At 46.1% G+C, this 19,662-nt stretch overlaps 1 protein-coding gene across 3 annotated transcripts in view; it reads right to left on the reverse strand.

The window, feature by feature from the left end:
- Nucleotides 1–19,662, reverse strand: part of LOC308105480 (thyroid hormone receptor alpha-like) — a 169,806-nt gene that overhangs the window by 132,190 nt on the left and 17,954 nt on the right. For 2 of the 3 annotated variants that reach the window (XM_080456223.1, XM_080456222.1), the window contains one exon: nucleotides 7,175–7,262. The exons of the other annotated variant lie outside the window; for it this stretch is intronic. The gene's annotated coding sequence lies outside the window, so the exon portion shown is untranslated. The remainder of the gene's footprint in view (nucleotides 1–7,174; nucleotides 7,263–19,662) is intronic. 3 annotated transcript variants of the gene reach the window in all.

A 19,662-nucleotide genomic window follows, 5' to 3' on the forward strand; every position in this document is an offset into this window, starting at 1 on the left:
ACACACACACACACACACACACACGCACACATACCATATGGGCATGTGCACACATAAGTACATGCATGCACGGTGTACTCACATGCACCCTCTCTCAAAGCACATGAGGCGGCATGTTCTTACATGTACACTCACTCACTCTCTCTCTATCTCTCTCTCTCTCTCTCTCTCTCTCTGGGCATGTAGAGCTAAATGACCCACTTTCTCTCAGATTATGCCCAGACATACAGCGCTACTTATCTACGTGGGGGTGGGCGGGTTACTCATTAAACTTGCATACTGTAAGCGCCAGTCGCTCAATCTTTTTGTCCTCAGCTTTGGGTTAAACGGCCTATAAAGTCTTTAACGTACAAAAGTCTACACCATATATGATATGGTTATCTCTAATCCTGTAGGCTAGTGCTGAGGCGCGACAGCATGAGCGGGTTAGCACATATACATATACATACACACACACACACACACACACACACACACGGCTGAGACGGCATTAACCGGGCGGTTGGCATTAACCAGCCCCCCACCCCGCGCCAAAACACTTGTTTTTCTGTTCCCACAGAAATGCTGGTGGCAGGCTCCCGGAACGATTACACGTATAATGTGGTTGCCCAACTGTTTGAGCAGGCTCTCCAGTTCATATCACTCCACGTTGCACCTGTTCCACGCCTCAACTGACACCGTCACGGAGGAGGGAGAGAGAGAAGGATGGGGGGGAGCGGAGGGGGGTCCAACCAGGATGTAGGAGCTAAACTGCAAGCCAGACACATTTCTGTTTCCTTTGTCTTCATTCAATTCCCCCAAACAGTGACAAGGGTTGGGAGTTCCTGGACTATAAATGTATTTTTTAAATCACCCGCTTTATGAATTGCACGTATTGTGCCTAGAGATGGATTTATACGCCACAGCCAATGAGACCGCGTTTCCCCACACAGCAACGCAAGCAAAACATAACTTAGGACAACTGCATGCTTGGGAATGTATTACTTTATTTATGATCGTTTGAAACCACCCACACACACACACACACACACACACACACACACACACACACACACACACACACACACACACACACACACACACACACACACACACACACACACACACACACACACACACACACACACACACACACACACACACACACACAGAGTATAACTGTCACATATGAGTTTCACAGGGCTAGCCAGGTGCAGTGGCCCTGAGGCATGTAGGGCTTCAGTGTCTCGTAGCAGGCCACTTTGGAAAGAACTGTCATTGTCTGTGGGGATCCAACCTGCAAATTACAGGTGACACCATGGTCTGTCCAAACAGGCCACACTGCCACATCATCATGTCGTCCATATATCTTTGTCCCATGTGGGCGAACTGCTGGAATGCTCTATAGGAGATACAGTATGACCCGTCCCATGGCCCCAATTAGCTGCCATATAAAAAGGTATTCACATGACTGCCTGTGTGATGGGACTCTGTGGTGTTGATTACCATGGCAAACCTGAAGCATGTCACATAGGTGCACAGTGCATTACAAAGTAATTCCAGTCTATCTGGTCCGGTGATCGCACCTCATCTGCGCTGAGCAACGGCTTCAAACATACATCTTGATAATGTCTCGCTCGGCTGCTGACTAAGCTAATCATTTTTTTTGTCTCACAAAACAAAGTTGTCGACTGGATAGAATTCAATTTTAGGTTACAGCTACAGCCCATGGACATTTGGAAAGTAATGTTATAAGTACTGTAAAAAAAAAAAAGGAGAAAAAAAAGAAAAGAAAAGAAACAACAACACTACTAAGTCTTCTTTTCCAAACACAGGGAGGAAAAATGTAAATATTCCGATTTGTTACAATGAGCACATCACCCACATGAATAACACAAAGATAAACAGTTATAGAGAATGTTGTGCCATGTAACTGTATGGCTGTAATGTTTCCGTTTATGTCTTCCCGTAACACAGGAAAGACTAGCCGTTACTGCTGTGTCAGCTAATGGGGTTTCCTTTTATGACTCAACTCAACAACAGTTAGCTCATACAATCAATACTTCCATTCTGGTCAGCTTAAAAACAACTAAAAGTAATTTGATACCAGATTGGAAAAAGTGTAGCACCCGACAGAATCGAATCTATTTCAGGGCTTTCAATTGACCAGCCTGAGGGCTGAGGGTATAGAGGTCGGACAGCTAAGTCAAGCGCGCCTGGTGTTTTTGCTCCATGGACTTGTCTTTTCCGCCCCACCAAACCAGGGTAAAGTGCAAATGCAAATGACTCGATGGTGGCAGAATGACTTTGACCCGTGAGCAAGCCGCCCTGGCTTGACCCTGGGGCTGTGACAGGTGGCAGTTTTTTTCCCCTCCTTTCTTTTCTCTCAAGACAAGCAGTTCACTCCTCAGAGCGTCACGCTCTTCCATCAGCGTGTCAATCTCTTGTCTTTCCACCTACATCATCACTGCCAGAGATGAGTGATCAAACACAGACTTTAAAAAAAAGAGAATCTGTCAGTTCTGTGGACCGGTGAAAAGGCTGAGGAGCCCACACCCTGAGCCCTGGCTGACTTAACAGTACACCGATGTCAATCTCCACGGCTGAATATGACATCCCTGTTCATAGCAGAAATGAATTAGTGTCGGGCGCGTTTGAAGGTTTGAAAGCTCTTCTAAACGAGCCGTCAGCAGACTTGCAAAAAAGCAGTCCTGCTGGTGGGGCCTATTTTGGAATATCTTTGGGACTGAAGTGACGGCACCCTTTAAAGACAATGTACCTCACGTATTCGAAAGCAAGTTGCTGATAACAGAAGGCTATTTTAGAAGGCGGCGTTCCAGAATGCCTGTCGCGTGTGACATCATCAACTGCTCTGTCGTCCAGCGTGTTTTGATTAGCCCCCAGCTAGTTATTAAGCGGCCTCAGTTCAACTTGTAGATGTCCCCGATGAGGGGTCTCCGGGGAGGGGGTCCGGGGAGGGGGTCCGATGGCTGCCAATGACTTCCTTTTGAAGTGGAAAAACAAACACCTACCGAACGGAAACTGACAGGGATGCCAGGGGGCCCTCGATGGGGCACTCGCTTTAACGCGGACGCATGCGCAGCTGTTTCGGCAACCCTTCGGGGCCCTGTAAAGAGGCCCTCGTAAATGTCTGGCATAAGGGCTCGGTTTCTTAGAAAACTCCCCGCGTTCGTGGCTTTGATAGAAGTGTAAAGTTGGAATAGTGAAGTGCTGTTTTGTGTACATTTTCAACCGCTTTGCTTTCTAAGTAATTTGATCTGTCTGTCCTCTGTTGAACTGAATATACGTTGTGCAACATTGGGCCGTATGATAACCTACTGTACCCCTCATATACAATGCAGCGCTCCAACATTTCCCACAGTAGAGTGTATGGGGCAGATGGCTATCGTTTGTCCTTTTCTCCAGGCTAGGATGAAACAGGAAGTCATGGCGGTATTAGGGGAGTTCAGATCAGGAGCGAGGAGATCTGTTAGGCAAGCAAGTAGCTTCTTTGCTCTGTGTCCCCTCCATTCACCCGCTGACACACGAAACCTTCTCTCATAACCAGTGGTGGAAAGTAACTAGGTACATGTACTCAAGTACTGTACTGAGTATTTCCAATTTTCAATACTTTTACTTCTACTCCGCTACATCTTAGAGGCAAATATTGTACTTTTACTCCATTACAATTATTTGAAAACTTTAGTTACTAGTTACTTTTCAGATATAAATTATGATACTATGAAACATACATTAACCACTTCAGCCCTATTTTATACGCAGGCTATTTGAAAATAGCCGATTTACAAGCTCACAACGCGTCACAACGCGTCACATCGCGACGCGTTGTGAGCTTGTAGATCTGCTATTTTCAAATATTTTAGTACTTTTACTTTTGGTACTTTTGATGTACATTTTGATGCCAATACTTCTGTACTTTTAAGTAAATTCCAGAATGAGTGAATTCTGGACTTTTACTTGTAACAGTATTTTTATATTGCAGTATTGGTACTTTTACTTAAGTAAAGAATTTGAGTACTTTTTGCACCACTGCCGCTGACACACGAAACCTTCTCTCATAACGATAGGAACCGGAATCGACTCTGTGAGAGAGTGATTAACACTTGCTGGCGGTCAGGATGAAGTATCAAAGCCACACGAGCCTCTGCCGCTTCATCCGACGCAGAGCAGAAGTTCATCGGAAAGTCAAACCTGGACGTCTTTTACACGGCTGCTAGAGTTGAAACAGAAGCACCTCTGTCCCTCCGTCACCCTCCGGGCTGCCCGCCTACGTCTCCCGGACATTTTCTAAATAGCATGCTCTCCGCCTCGGGGCAACATCTAACGCCAGTCAGCTTCAGTCGTAGCACACCACAAGCAGAAGTTACCATAACAAGAAGCAATATTACCTAACATTACACCACAAACATCCTCCCCTCCCCACCAACTGTCATGTTATCTCTTTTGCCCCCCTGCCTGCCTGTTGATGGCACCGTTGACACGCACGGCTGGGGATGAATGAATCCGGCCAGAGTGTCACAGGACAAACGGGGGCGGGGACATTTTGTTCTTTCATAGAGGAGAAGCGAAACCACACTTCCTCTGTGAATGACAGGGCTGCCCAAGAAACCGCACAGCCCTACAATGCTACGACCCACTCCATTACGCCACTGCTGCAGCCCGGCAATACAGGAGGAGCGCTGTTTATCCTTCTGCGCTGCAATAAAAACCCACGGCGTAAAGCAGAGAACACTTGCCCCTTCACAGTAAAACACCCGTCTGCATATTATGGCCTTACTAATACTGAGGACGCCGCTGCACTGCCTGCCAGCCAGCCAGCCACCCGGCCTTGCTAGTTGCTAGAAAGCCATTAAGTGTAGGGAAGCCACCCGACTGACTGTTAAAACGTCAATAAATTAAGTCATGCACACAAAAACAAAAAGACGATAATGTCATCTACTAGTAACTGGCACCGCTGTTCATTTATTGTTTCCTGGAAATATCATTTAACTGTGTACTTTGCAAATCATGTCCTCCCAAATTAGTTAAAGCTTTGGTTTCAGACAAAAGTGAAATTACAGCCAGTGCGTATCCTGTCTAGACATACAAAAAACCCAACCAAAACAAAGAAAGCCTTGAGGCAGGTTATTGAGTTAGCCCATTGATTTTGGGGAGAAATTGCTAGTTGAAATGTCACAAACATAAGTGGAGAGGCGGCATATTCATATAGGAAACTGCTGGCGCACATAGGTCTGTCTGCCCGCTCACTCTAAATGTCATTGTGTCTTTGTACTACGCCATATTAATAGCCATAGAGAGGGTTTTCCCATGGTGATGGTGATGGGGGATGGAAATGGGAGCTGTAACACAGGGGGCCTGCGTCCAAAAGTGTGCATTTGGGACTGCCCAGCCAGGTGGCCAGTCCTACAGTCAGAGAAGCAGGCCACATTCAAACAACTACTCACTCTTTGGCCCTTTCAGTTTATGGCTCCCCAGCACTCAGCGGAGGAAGTCTGCCAGCAGAGCTCAGAGCTTCCGCCTTCCAGCTAGCTCACAGCATACTCTGATATTGTTTGAGGAATAGAGTGTGTGTGTGTGTGTGTGTGTGTGTGTACCTGCATGCATGCTCATGCACGCACGTGCCTGTGTGTTCATGGTTGCGTTTCCCCTGTGTGCACTCCCGGAGAGACAGCGAGAGTGAAAGTGATTCCCCTGCCAAGCATGACAGACGGGCAGGGAGTGGCACAATGCTGCCTCCTCCCTCTCTCTCTCTCTCTCTCTCTCTCTCTCTCTCTCTACGCCACCTGAGTGGCATGAGGGAGGGATCTATGATCACTGTGCTCCATCCGCACTCACACCTCATCTCCTCTGACAGACCGTGCCCTCGACTCACAACGTGCGCTGGATAGAAGAATGCAACGTGCACTCTCTGCCCTCTCTTCCTCGCTCGCTTGCTCCGGCTGCTGCTGCAGAAGCGCTCAGAAGCTCACGCCAAATAAAATGCTAAGTTTGTTGCAGTTCATGAGTTGCATACTTAAGGTCGCAGCATGACTTGCATGCAAAAGCGGGCAAGCCAATGCGATTCTAAATTAATCCGGACCGTAAGTACCGGCTCAAAGTCAGTAGAGTGTGTGCGCTGCAGCAACGCTGTAAGGCGCGACCCCCATCAACAATGCAGCACCGCGCGTTAGCAGAGGGAAAAAAAGGGGAAGAAAAAGTGCAAGTTCAACATTGTGCAAGATATCTTTCTTCTGGAAGATTGCTGACTGCTGAGTCTCAGGGCCTGGCAAACCGCGCTGCGCTCGCCTGGTCCCAGGCCAGCAATCGTAAAGGAGAGAAGAAGAAAAAGAAAAACCTGGCTCTGCTTCACCTGTTGCAGCGCCACGCTAATTCCGGTGTGTCGGTTTTCACGCGCCTGTTGGCCCTGAGTTGTTTTCTCTGTCCTCCACATGAACTACTGGGATTTGACCATGTTTGCCCCGGACGGCAGCTGGGGTTGAAGGAGGGGTCAGAGAACATAAAAGTTTACGCGGGAGACAAAGATAGCGTGTACTGTACAGGCTCTGAGAATAATGACAAGAATGACAAGAGGCTTGTTTTTGTTTTTTTCACTGAACATAGTGATTACAATGGATACTGTTTGAGTGTAGGAGGGAAAGGGAAACTAATACTTACTCGGGATGAAGAAATAAGAAATAAGATTTGTATCCCATGCCATTCTGCATGGAATGAGTGAATGAATGAATGAATGAATGAATTCATTTGGTGATAAAAAGGAAATAACTTCTCTTAAAAAGCTGTCAGATATACACGTCCCTTGAAGGAAAAACTAGATATAATGTGATTCTGATGATCAACTATGTGGCCCTAGCAGGCAGTCTGGTGGCATTGTGAAGCAGAGATGTCAACATGCTACTGTACATACAGGCAGGAGAGCCCCTCCCTGCAAACCAAACCCGATATGTGCACCTGTGGGAAGGAGACACTGCACTCCGGCATGGAAAAACAAAACCAAACCCACCTCCCCTTTGACTCCGTGACACTGTCAAAACGTACCACCGTAACTGGACACTGACAGCTCCGACTTGATGCCTGTTCACATACTGTAGGAACTTTGCTAGAGGCTCAACTTTAAGTCATCAGTGACCCTCTAGAATTATGTATGGGACATACAGTGCAAAAATAAAACACATACCTTTGTGGTCTGTTGTCCGCAGCTTCAATAACACCTATATCACATTTGTGTTGTCAGCTTACATCCAAACATAGGTTCCTGCAGCGGCCTGTAATGAGAGGAGGAAAAGGTGTGATCCTTCAACCTTCCAGCACAAGAAACCATCCATTCAGCCAAACAATCCAGGAATCTACTGGCTTATAAAAAAAGGAATTGATCCAGAGGAGGGAAGGAAGGAAGGGAGGGAGTGAGGGAGGGAAGAAAGGGAGGGAGGGTGGTACAGCAACAGCTAGCCGTGATTCTACGGCACAAAATCCTCCTCCGAGCCAGTAATCTGTGCATGTAGGGGATGCCATGGGGAGGAGTCTGGAGGTTCAGCGGAGGTGAAAATCCTAGAAGAAGGCGTGAGGCTCCCCCTCGTCTCTACGCTAACCGATGCTAGATTTTCATGTGACCAGCTTACCACTAAAAGGCTTACAGGCTTAATCCTTTAGCCAAATGAGGTGTCTAACCTAAGGCTTAGGCTAGCCAGAGGAATCAAAAGGAGTTTACAGTATGAGCCTTACAAGACGTGGTATATTCGTCAAGGAATGTGTCTCCGGAAAGGATTTCTGTTGCTAGGTATCATCGCTCCAGGTCCTGCGACCTTAGGCTGACACATATGGCTATACCACTAAGCTGGTATACCGTACAGCTAAGATACTGATATCATTGGCAGGAAGAATTTCAACAATGTCAATCACACAGCTCAAGCACGCTGAACTTGTTCACTTCTTATCCTTAAAAAAAACTAACTAAACTCGGACTTGTGACAGGAAAGGTCACAGTTTTGAATCCCTGCACCAGATGCGGAAAATGTGGGAAATGTGTCGGCCACTGCCTGGGCACCCAGCGGGTGTTCAGACATCTTTCCCTAAACAAATGAAACTAGAGAGGTTCAGAGATTTATCCCTTCTTGTCACCTTTTTTGGCACATGCTAGTTTATACTACGCAGGGTTACTTGTTAACGTTTTTGTGATTTAGACTTGCTTGAACACAAATGTTAAGAAGGTTATTGAGACAGTATTTTTTTAGACAGATGCAAGGTTTGATGTTTACCTGGTATCCTAGTTTCTTTGAAACACTGCATTGTTCTCTTTGCACTCTACTTCTATTATGTTGTTTGTTGACTAAGGTTCCTGCTTGCATTGCTTACTCTGATTTCACACTGTCACTATGGATAAAAGCGTCTGATAAATGCCAAAATTGTAAACTGTATGCGCTCTATGGAGCACATACTCCGCCGGACCGGGTGTGCAGGCTATGACATCCGTCATCTACTGTATGACGTATAATGACGCATTACTCCATCTGGGCATGATTTCAGCCTGATCTGACACCATTGACTTACAATATAAAATGTAAGTTAATTTAAGTGAAAAAAAGGAATGAATGGGGGTACTTTCTTGGCCAACTGGCAGCGGGCAAAAGAAATGTGGCACTGATCGGGCCTGCGGTTTGCGAGATTAGCCGCGGACAGTAAAAAACAACATGGGTGAAAACATAATCTCCCCCCTTGCCTTCGGCCTAGTGGAGATGATAATAATGATACCTCAACTTAAACCCCCAACCCCCCCACAAGGATGTATTGCAGACATACTAGTACTTCCAACTTCTGGTCACATGTTTGGCAATTTTTCCAGAGTAAATGATATTACACTGCACATAAAATTCATTACATTTGCACAGAGCAGGACCATGCCTGCCACTTTGGATTGGATCAAACATATCTGATCTGGCTGTGGCAAATTACATAATTCCTCCCATCTGGGACGCACACTCGCACACATCTCTTACCCTACAAGTGTGCGCGCACACACACACACAACACACACAACATACACAACATACACACACACACACACACACACACACACACACACACACACACACAATAAACTCACACGCCCCAGGATATTTCACTTCATTATTTCATTCCCTTTCAATGTCTGTAGCAGACGTGGTAGATTATTTTGCGGTTCATCCGTCTATCTGATTCAACTGTCGCCTGAGTGGTAGTAGCTGCCTCACATCCAGAATGAAAAATGTAACATCTGCACTCACCAAATAAGTTTAAATGCTTATGTTAATGCATAGGCACAGTCACGCGATCGAACCCGTTTCAGTCCTCCGGTCTTCGTCTGTGTTAACACCAGTGGTTCGCAACATGGGGTCTGGGGACCCCTAGGGGTCCTTGAGGATGTTCCAGAGGGTCCCCAGCCAAATGCTTGGTAGTTATGGGTCTGTAACTCAGAGAGTGTATAAATTAGCACTGAGGTTTTACAGTGTAGAGCGTAATCCCAGATATATAAATTGTATGGGGTCAGTGACCTAGCACATATCAAACTGGGGGTCCTAGACATTAAAAATAATCACTGAGAATCATTGGTTTACACAATGTAGCGATCAACACCTTCACACCTGACTTGGCAAGCAACGCGGAAAAGGCCACTCATATCTCTGATAGAGAAGATAATGAAACCATCCCTCCCTCTCTTTCTGCTTGTCTGACATGGCTGTCTGTGTTGACTGCTTTCAAAACGACACGAGAAGCCCAATCTTTGGCTTTTAAATATCAGATTTTCCCTCGCTCCCGTTACCTCGTCAATCAGCGACAGTGCCTGATAGGATCCGTCGGAGGATAGTTGTTGTCTACACGGTTCAGCTTCATTTGCAATTCTGACGTCTTCATCTGAGACGGAGAGCTGTGGTCAGAGGTCTTCTGAGTTCTCACAATGGAACAGCGTGTTACAGAAGGGGCCAATGTGGGTTACAGAGGCCAACATAACGCCAAAGCAACGACTATGCACATCCAGATTTAGCGGTGCATGGCTCTCATACTGTGTATGCAACCAGAGAAATTGGAGCAACAGTGTATTTGATTTTATATGGTGCAGCAGGAGCGGACAAGCTTTCCAATGTTTCTTTTTGTCGTTTTTTTTTCTCTAATTGATGCCTGTGCCAAGCGAATGAGTGTGGTTTTGTGTTACCAGTTGGCTCAACAAACAAACCCTTTAGCAAAAGGGATCGCCGTGCTTTTCTTTAGGAAGAGGCGAAGAAGGAAGACACGATATTATTATATAGGTCATTTGAATGCACAGCACATACGCACCCACACTGACACAAGACACCACTGTTGGCAAGTCATATACTTTTCCACCAGTACTCCCACCCCCCCAGGCTGCATCTTGATTAGCGGAGACAAGCACTGCACAGTTCATTTCAGTTAATTCCTCAAATCAAGCGACCATACTGCTCTTTCAAGAAAAGGAAAAAAAAAACTTTTAAAAAAGCACTCCTTACGCCGGGGCGGCCGAGGCTATTCAAATCTAGGATAAGTCTTGATTTTGGCTGGAATGTGCCTGGAGCGGCTTGGAAGACTTTCAATAACTTCTTTTTCAATGTTTGCCTATGCTTTTTTCCCCCCCGATCCTCTGCATACATTTCAGAGGACTGCAATGTAAAGCTGGGGCAGGCTGTCCTTAAACACACACAGAGGGAGGACTGCTTTCAAGTGCCACTTAAAAAAAGGACTTGTTGGAGACTAGGGCCCTACTTGACCCATTAACCCCTCCTACGGGAGCCTGTGTCAAAGGTCAGACGTGCGCTGCATGTGCTATACTGCCAATTCCCCACCACCAATGTTGTCTCCATCAAGCCGCTGTATCGGATGTTACTTTCAACACCCCCCCCTCCCCCCCACCCACCATCCCCTACACACCCACCCCTGCCCCCAACCCCACCAAGCCTCCGTCAGGCTGTTTTAAGAGGCAGGGTTTCCGGCAACGGCCGTTCTTGTGTGGCCTTGCATCTGATTCCCTCATGCTAATCCGTATGCTAAGCCAGCGCTCAGCCACTCGGCCCATGGGATAAATATGCATGGGCACAGGCTGCCCAGATAAGAGGGCCAGCTGCTGGGAGGCAGGATTTTTTTACCTCCATTGCCCTCCGTTCTTCTGCGTGAACGGGCGTCTGAGCAGGAAAGAGTAAAGGGCTCAGTGCTGCAGGAGAGACATAAGTGGTAGTAATGTATCGTCATATACATAATATAACATCCCTCACCCACTGTGCAGAGGTTACCTTATATGTCAGCTGCAGTGATACAGCAGTCCACCAGGAGCCTGTCACTGAGCCGTGGGCTTCCTGCTTGCATTGCATACTGTATCGATTTACTAGTAATTAATGTGTACATTTCTCAGTGGGGTGAGAAATCTACACATTTCCCAGCTTATGCATAGATGTCACAGCATTTTCTGCTGCAGCACAAAATGTGGATTTGTGCCTCATTGTGGGCCTCAGTGATAATGTCAAACAAGTGTCCACCCCTTTCCTGGCAACAGTCTTTATACCATTAATATTAATTACATAGTTTAGCTCTTCCGCCACCTGTACTCCTGTGAGGATTTGTCTCTCTCCCCTTCATTATGCGGTCTCTGGCACAATGCTACTATCGTACTGTAGGTCTCATGATTAATGGTCCCTCTTCTACCAATTCAATATAGATTTGCCAACAATTTTGAAGGACGATATCTGGTCGTGGTGGGGACAGGGGGGCACTCGTTTAATTTCACCAAAAAATCTGCATGTGTGCAAAACAGGTCATAAACTAGACCCTCCAGAAAAATACGTTTATGCGATCGCAGAAATTACAGCATAATCAGCAAAATGGCGCATAATTATGCGGGCGTAACGTTTTTTCAAAAAGGCCGCATCGCATCGCATAATATGCGCATGGCAGCGCATAATACGCACATCGCATAATATGCGATTCGCATCGCATATTTCACAACTTTTAACATATTTAGCATTTTTCGCAACTTTTCGCATATTGCCGCATATTTCACAACTTTCCGCATATTTCACAACTTCCCGCAATTTCACCGCATAAAATTGCGCATATTTCGTTGCAAAATCAAGGATTTTAGCCCGCATAATTAAGAGTTTTAGCCCGCATAATCAAGGATTTTTGCCTGCGTTTTTCTGGAGGGTCTAATAAACCTATTCCATCCATCGGCTGCTCAGCGCAGACACTCGCCATTCACCCTCCTAGTAGCCTGCCCCAGCGCGTCTGACATCTGGTCTAGAGGGGCGTATTCAAAATCTCCGGTGAAAACAACCGGTGAAAACAACTGGATCACCGATCTGTGCGCCCACTCCCGCCCCCCTCCTCCTCCCCCATGTGCAGCATTGAGAGCCCTGACGTCACAACATTTGGAGCGACGCCCACTGCACTCTGGTTGGTTGGGGAAATGAAAGGTTGACTCCCACTTCCTATGCCAGAAATTTCAACAGTTGGTCCAGGCTTTCTTTTTAAGCAAAACGCGAAGGAAAATAAAAGCCTGGAGATCGAGGCTACTCTCCTAGACTATAGAGACTCAAGGCCTTGTTGTCGGCGTGCCTGCCTTGTTTTCAAGTGATGTACAAAGTCATGTATATAAAACCATTCTTTATTTAGTTGAGAGGAAACAAAATGAGTGCTCCACCTCCTCTGGCCCATACAATCTCCACCTCAGAGCATTCTGACAGAACACTTTCTGGTGGGCGCCAGCGTGCTTATTTCCTTTTTTTCCTGATAGAAAATCTGCTTGGAAATCTCATACGTCGTTTTTCCCCGATGGGAAATGTACACATTTACCAGTAAATCTATACATTTCCCATGTTTCCACATTTGCTGTGACACGTGTGTGTGTGTGTGTGTGTGTGTGTGTGTGTGTGTGTGTGTGTGTGTGTGTGTGTGTGTGTTAGAGTACCAGGCTCATTTATACTTCGACATACGCCATGCTACTGGCTGAAGAAACCTGATTTCAAAGTGAAAACATTGCCATTTTCACTTGAATACCAATTGTTTCCAGCGAGCAATACCACAAAGTATAAATGACGCTAGAGTCCGTGTCATTATCTCAGTTATTTGTTTAAAACGATCTACAGTAAAGGCTGTGTCCTGTCGCAAGTTAGCAAGGTTGTACAGTAAAGAAAGAAAGCAAAAGGAGTGTATATATAATGGGTCCTTTTCTAGTATACACTGGGACACTGTGTGACAGGACGCAATACGACCCCGCTCATTAAAATTCCTCCTCCTGAGGAACAGGGTACAGGGAATCTGTGCCCACTGCATGTCAGCCACACCGGTGAACACTGAGATGAAAAAAGAGACAGACAGACTGTCAGAAAAGACAGGTGCGTGGACAGAAGAAGCTACAAAACTAAAAGCACTGGCATCTCCTGTCTATCCCTGCTGGCGCCATAACTGAGGGATTTGAAATCATCCGTCCAATACGCTAGATGTACTCTAGTCAATATGAACCAGTTGCCTTTGGTGTACATCGCACAAGACAAGGCAAGGCATGATTTCAGGATGCTGCATATGGCCATGACAGTGACAGACTGACACTAATGGTGGCCATACACACAAGGCTGGCTATTTACAACCATGCACCTGACCACATCATGACAATAGGGAGAGAGAAAGGTTTGAAAACACACACACACACACACACACACAAAGCCCCAGAGGTAAGACATATACTGGGGTATTCATCCTAGGTTGCGGTTCTCCTGTGGTCGCCCGGTTACAATCACCTGCTCTCAGCGTGTAGGGTTGCTGACCGGAGGGAGAAGTTAGCTCATACATGCTGTCTAACGTCATTATCTTCATCCTGTTTATTTTTCACGTAAAAAGTATATTTTTACGTGATAGTAGTATATTTTCATGATAGAATATGTTGTGAAAACATCATTTTTAGGCATGTAGGTCTATTTTGGTCCCTCAAAACAGATTTGAAATGTTGTGTTTCACACTTTCCAATACATCCGTCCTTTTCCATGTGTTAATTTATGCGATACTTGAGTTTTAAAAGCTGCTGCACTCTGTGCTGCAGCTTCCAATGTGCCAAGTAACATTGATGATATAAGTGATAAAATTCCAAGCAGTGATTTACTTGTGATTTAATACAGCAGCTGGTGGTGCTTTGGGATCTGGGTCGCACGACAAATAACTAAAACAGCTGATCTAGGCAGCCTATAATGACATACCAAAAATATGGATGCTAGGTTGAAAGTAGTCAAAGGCAGTATAGTAAATACTAAACTGAGTCTTATATCTGCTGTCTGCTTTATAAGGCTGTGACACACTAACACAATGTTGGGGCGTCGGGCTGTTGATAAGCGTCTGTGGCGTGTACACAGCCGTCGCCGGTAGTGATGCATCTGCATTGGCCGCTCACCCGACCCTCAAGAACAAATCGGCGTCGCCGGTGGGCTAGAGCTCTCTGGTTGGTTGAGCAAATAATTTACCCTCTCTTCTGCTTCTGATGCAGGAGCCTCCAAGCTTAAATAAGGCACAGTCAGTGTGTGCCCATTGCACATAAAAACTAGACAGTACCATATTCTCAAGGTCTCATTCGCCTCACGTGCACATATACGACACCAGAGTAGCGTAAAAATGCTCTCGCTCTTTGTTTTTGTACCCAATGACGCTTGAGCTTGAGCTTCCAGTTCTCTCAAGGAGTGGACCGATTTTCATCCACTCCTGCAGACTATTGCCACAACCTGGCATGGATAATTATTTCCTCTTTTTTCCTCTCACACAGATGCACAACAGCAGCATGGGCAGCATGTACAAAGCATGCACAAATTCTTTTCTGACAATTTTGTCTGACCCACATGATCTCCCGACATTAGTCACTCTGTAGTAGTTAGGACAAGTCCGTTTGGGGTGTAGGGGCCTTTAGTCTACAATAGAATGTTCCGCAGCATTCAAGTGCACTATTGCCAGTCCTCTACGTCTGTGTACTTAGTCGGCAGTCTCGCGGCATGTTAATTGTTTTATGTTAAGTTGTCACAGCAACAAGTGCCAAAGCAAATTCCACACTTGGTGGCGAAGTGTTTTATGATTCCAATGGCTGCCACCGCAAGTTGTCGCGTGCCAAATATTGTTTGTTGAATACTTTTTCAGAGTAGAAACATTAACTGCACGAATTAACACGGCAACTTCTGTCACATTTTTGGGGGGGGAAGGGAAGAAAATAACAGCCAGTGGTGGTGTTGTTTCTTACTGTGGAGGCACACCACCGCTGATCCAAACCAGAGGTAAACACTGGGTTTGTACTGCGTTGTTGAGAGTTTCTGTCATCGTAAGACTGGGATTTCACTTAGTTTTTTTTTTTTCCCTCCTTTGAATCAAAGAAGGCAAAGTGCGCTGCCAGAGACAGAGTCTGCCAAACCACAGGCTCAATCACGTCCATCTGTTTGCATATTATGTAAATCGCTACGAATTGCATTAACCCATTAAGACCGGGGACGCATCTGCGTCTCATTTTAAGATTTCTTTGGGCTATTCAAAAATAGCAGATCTACAAGCTCATAGCGCGGCACCGAGTGCCGCGCTACGAGCTTGCAGATCTGCTAATTTTGAAAAATCTTGAAAAAATATTTTCCAGATTTTTTTTCAAAAAACTGTTGAGATTTAGATTTTTTAAAAGAATCGCCTCAGGTCTCAATGGGTTAAGCCATACTGTAGGTGTAAATCAAGCCCAGTGTGTGTGTGTGTGTGTGCGTGTGCGTGCGTGCATCTTATATACAGAGTAGGGTAAACAAGGTGGGGGGGGGCAGGGTGTATGCAAATGATGGGAGACAGATTATAGGCCGTCATGAAACATTATCTGTACATTTGCTATTGAGAGCACGGACGTACGTACATCCTATAGGATTTGACATTCTTCCATTTGCACTGCACACCATTTAGCTTTCACCGGGCGCCCTTATCCGGAATGACTTACAATGAGTGCTGCGGTAAAATAAGCTTAAAACTCCTGTATTTTGACTATGCCGCTATGCAGCATAGTCTGTGTTGAATTAATTCTCACCCCAACCCCTTCCATTTCGTTTGCTCTGACACTGCTGTATGTACTTACGCGGCGTGTATGGAATATCTATGTTACCGGCCCTGAAATTACTGTAAACCAACGTATTTGCGCATATACTTTTCTTTGAGAGCAATCTGCTGGCTTGCAGAGTTTAAGAGTTGAGCTGACGTGTAGGTGTGTGTGTGTGTGTGTGTGTGTGTGTGTGTGTGTGTGTGAGAGAGAGAGTGTGCGTGCGCATGTGGGGAGGTGAGCACCACACACACACACACACACACACACACACACACACACACACACACACACACACACACACACACACACACACACACACACACACACACACACACACACACACACACACACACACACACACACACACACACACACACACACACACACACACACACACACACACACACACACACACACACACACACACACACACACACGACTGTAAGTGAGCCAATGTTGAGATTGATCAGCTGGGGCTTGTCCAAACTGAGGTCCGTCCTTCATAAGCATGCCAAGCATAATAACTCTCCTCTCTACTCTGTGTGAGCACTCAACTCTGGCCAGAGAGAGAGAGACACAGAATGAGAGACAAAAAGTGAGAGAGGGAGAGGGAAAAAAACTAGAAAGTCAAAGAGAGGTTGCAGGGAGAGGGGAGGGGGGAGACAGACAGACAGAGAGAGGGAGAAAGAAAGAGAGAGAGAGAGAGAGCACAAGACAGAAAAGGAAGAATGCATAATGTCTTGACACCCATCACAGAAAAAAAGGAATGTCTGCCTTTCAGATGCTTGACCCATTTTCTCTCTCTCTCTCTCTTTATTCTCTTGGTCTCGTCTCTCTGTTTCCCTCCTTCTCTCACTCTGTTCATTCCTCCGCCTTTCTCCGGCAAATACCTTCTCTTCTCTGACTCAAATTCATCGGTAGTGCAGTCAGCTGGGTGTATTTCTATAATGGAGTAGTACCACAGTGCACGTGTACACACACACGCGCGCGAGCGCACACACAAATAACTAGAGCCAGAAAATAACCCATGCTGTGCTTGATCAGCCAGGTTTTATGGTCCTCCAAAGGTTTTATAGTCTTGAATGTGTGTCTCGGTACATCTATAACTCTGTCTCTGTGTGTGTGTGTGTGTGTGTGTGTGTGTGTGTGTGTGTGTGTGTGTGTGTGTGTGTGTGTGTGTGTGTGTGTGTGTGTGTGTGTGTGTGTGTGTGTGTGTGTGTTCAATTATATGCATAATGAGCCGCCTGTGTTCTAACAGAGATAGCTCGATAATCAATTATTCACTCTGTGGAAAATACACTTGTGCTCCTTTCTAATGATAAAATCACTCGCTTAATTGGCATGTGGGATGAAAAATAAAAAAAATACATAGCTTGTGATTCCAAAGCCAGTTAATTAGATTGTTTGGGACGAAAACTGGCAGACTGGCAGGCTGCACAACGGAGCCTCAGAGGCTCGAACACTGCGTGTAATTGTGTGATATAGTGTTTTTGTTGCCTCGAGCATTGAGGTGTATGTATTGTGTGCAGGGGTGTGTGTGTGTGTGTGTGTGTGTGTGTGTGTTGGGGGGGGGGGGGCTTATTTGCAAAGCAGAATCATAATTTTAATAGCCAGGCACAATAAACGTACCAGAGTTTAGCTGATACAATTGCTGCGGGGAAATTGCCAATTTATAGCCTGCCACTAAACTGGAGCGGATGATACAAGGACGACCTCACACACACACACACACACAGAGCGATGGCACCGTGTGTGAGGGATGCTACAGAATGAACAACAGGACCAGTGTGCATATCGCTCTACTACGCCCTCACATGTCAACACTTAATCATCCTCTATCTTTGTGCGTTCGAGCTGACACTCAATGCCACCACTCCGGCTCAATTTAGATTAAAACTACTCTACCGCATGCTCACAGGACATACAGTACAGCATGTGAACTGGCTGTAACACAGTCAAATCCAGTGTGTTCATTTATTCAACCACTTAAACCTATATACTTTGTTAACCGGAGTCCACTAGGGGTCTAGGTATAGGCCGCTTCCTTTTTTCCCTCTACGCCAAATACCTTCACCAAAAATAGCCAATCTAAAAGCTCAAAACGTGTCGCAACATGACAGTAGCTTGTAGATCTCCTATTTTCGCCGAATGTTCGACGACAGATTTGGGACGCTAGGGTCTATGTGGTTAATTCAATTCTGAGAGTAGAAACTGACCCATACGTAAGCTGTATTTCCCCGCTAGTAAGCAGCAGATTGTGTTTTATTTGCTCAGTTATTTTTTTACAGTAGAGTGGACACAATCAAGTGACAATTGTGGTAAACGTTGAAGACAGCTGGGACAGAGCAGGGGGAGGAGGAGGCCATCGGGGTCGCCTTCGGTCACCTAATCCTCTGTGTCAGACAAGGCCGACAGTACAAATATGTATTGCGCACACGCGCACAGAGACAGACAGCGCCTGCCCCATAACATCGGCAGGCAGTGAACTCTAAAAAGGGTGCACTTTCACACAGTAATACTTACTCAAACTCGCCCCGGGGTGGACAATACACTAACACAACGTCACGCACATGATCTGTGCAGCGTCTCTCTTGTCCTGCTAATCCCTCTCTCGCTCTTGCATGTACTCGCTCTCCCTCCTGCAGGCGAGGGAAGCGAGGGCCCACAGGGCCCCTGCCTTGGCACCAGCAAGCTGCTCCAGATGTTGTCGGGACGACTGATTGCCTCGTCACTCAAGGGTCCTTCTGGCCGATCCACACGGTCACGACTCTTTTCTGTTCTGGCCCCACAGTGGTGGAATGAACTTCCCACTGATGTTAGGACAGCAGAGTCACTGCCCATATTTCGCCGCAGGCTGAAAACTCACCTCTTCAGGAAACACTACCCTTCCTCTCTGCCTGACCTACTTGTTGTTAACTAGTTGTACGAACGCTTGTTTTCTATTGCTGTATTGTTTATTGGATTATTGGATTGTTTATTGGATCTTGTTTAGTCGATTCACTTATTTGTTTTAGCTCATGCTCATTTGATTTAGCTATTTTGTCTCATCTGTTTAAGGAAATAGGTAGCTGATATATTGCACTTTTACCTTAGCGCTAGGTATACTCTTGGTTGCTTGTTTTTGCAGATAATGCACTAAAGACTTCTGGTGATTAGTAGTTTTCGTTCCCTACCTATGTTGAATACACTTATTGTAAGTCGCTTTGGATAAAAGCGTCTGCTAAATGACTGTAATGTAATGTAATGTAATGTAATGGGAAAGAGGACGCCTGGGGGGGGGGGGGTCTGAGGGGGGTGCAGCTGGATGTGTCCCAACCTGGAGGGGGGGGGGTCAGGGACGCAGCCAGGAGAACTCGACCCGCATTTGGAGCTTCTAGCTCACACAGGGTGTTATTATTGCCGGACAGCCGGCCTGCCTGCTCGTCATTCAGTCTATTAGCCTTGGACCACCGGTCCTACCAACCCGTTTTGCATACAGAACTAGATTGTTGCGCCGGCCTGTTAACTGTATTGGCTTTCAAGGACAAAATATTTATATTTGTGTTTAATCCACCAACATGCCAGTGATTACATCCGCCGTCCCCCCTAAATTG

Source organism: Gymnoscopelus braueri (genome assembly GCF_963280865.1).
Source record: "Gymnoscopelus braueri genome assembly, chromosome: 17".
NCBI lineage: Eukaryota > Metazoa > Chordata > Actinopteri > Myctophiformes > Myctophidae > Gymnoscopelus > Gymnoscopelus braueri.